At 29.1% G+C, this 1,788-nt stretch overlaps 1 long non-coding RNA gene across 1 annotated transcript in view; it reads right to left on the bottom strand.

Annotated features, from left to right (window-relative positions):
• The window catches only part of LOC106869450 (uncharacterized), a 224,589-nt gene that overhangs the window by 28,572 nt on the left and 194,229 nt on the right, over positions 1–1,788 (bottom strand). The window lies entirely within an intron of this gene.

Genomic DNA, 1,788 nt, shown 5'->3' with positions numbered 1-1,788 from the left:
TGTGTGTGTGTGTGTGTGTGTGTGTGTGTGTGTGTGTATATATATATATATATATGAATGAATATGAATTTGACCATTTGTGAGTGTGTGTATATGTGAGTGTGTCCGTGTGTACATGCTAGTGTGTATGTGTGTGTGTGCTTTGTGTGACATATATGTGTATTTGGGATATTCACACCATCTTAAAACTTTTGGGATTATGATATTATTTCGTATATAACGTTGAAGAGATAACGTTTAATAGCTGTAAATTATGGAGGCTTTATATGCGAGTGTCGTTAAAAATTTTGACGCTGAAATTATTCAGGAAGGAAAAGAAGAAAAATTAAAGAATAAATGAAAACAACAACAATAAAAAAAGACAAAGCAAAGTAAAACAAAATATGAAGAATAAATAAATAAATAAATAAATAAATAAATAAATAAATAAATAAATGTGCAATGACATTTCTTTTTGTGTTCTTATATGTTTGTTAATTTTTTTTTCATCTAATTACTATCAAAAATAAGTAAACATGTAAATAAAATAAATTAAATATAAATAAACAATGAATAACCATCATCATCATCATCAGCAGCAGCAGCATCACATTATCATCACTATCACCACCACCATCACCACAACCGCCGCCACCACCACCACCTTAATCAACATCGTCATCATTACCATTAATATAACTTTCACGGTACCAAAGTTCGAAATTATTATTATTATCATTATTATTATTACCAATTTTGTTAATGTTGCTGTTGCTTTATTTTTGAAATTTATCACTTTTCACTTATCAAATTTTTATATATTTATATTCATTATACTTTTTTTTAAAATTTCATTTTTAATTATTTTCTTATTTCAATAATTTTATTTATCTTTTATTTTTAAATCGTTAAAATTCAGGAAGCCAGGATTATTGTTAGTTAGTATTAGCGCCAATAATGGGCTTAATGCTGTTATTGAAATAAACGGCGTTTATGTAGGACGAAAAAAAAAAAGAAATATAAAATAAATAAACAGAAAAAATAAAGAAATAAAGAGAAATAAAATGGCGGTTTGTGTACAAATGTGTATATATATGTGTGTGTGTATGAGTGGGTTCGTGTGTGTATTTAAAAATGTTTTTGACTGGGTATTATACGATGGTTATTGATTTTGGCGATAAACGATGGCGAAGTTTATATAGTAATTGTTGTTGCATTTTTTGTATCCTCCATTTTGTTTCAATTTTTATTTGATTTATTTCCTTCTTATTAAGATATCAACAGTTCCGCAAGCTTAACTGGATAAACATACACACGCACAGACACATACCTACATACACATTCACATACACGAGCGTATAGACACGCACAATGCAGGCAGACAACAAACACTCACGCGTACACATAAGTACGTATACATATATGCAAGTAAATGCATTCACACACACACACACACACACAACTAGGAAAGAATGGTACACAAGATATGGAGCGGAGTTATTTATTCGTTCAAAATTGACAAGACAAGAAACCGAGAGCAGCAGATAGTGCATACATACATACATGCATACATACATACATACATACATACATACATACACGTACCCACATCCACACACACACACCATATACATACACACACATATATGCACATACACATACATATATGTATATCTATATCCTTCTCTGTATATATATTATGTGCATAATGGCATTCAACTAGATTCTACGTGGTGAACGATATAAAAACGTAAACGCCATTCTGACTATATATATATATATATATATATATATATATATATATATATA

This window comes from Octopus bimaculoides, chromosome 21 (genome assembly GCF_001194135.2).
Source record: "Octopus bimaculoides isolate UCB-OBI-ISO-001 chromosome 21, ASM119413v2, whole genome shotgun sequence".
NCBI classification, from domain to species: domain Eukaryota; kingdom Metazoa; phylum Mollusca; class Cephalopoda; order Octopoda; family Octopodidae; genus Octopus; species Octopus bimaculoides.
The sequence above is the reverse complement of the archived record's forward strand: the minus strand, read 5'-3'. Positions and strand labels throughout refer to the sequence as shown.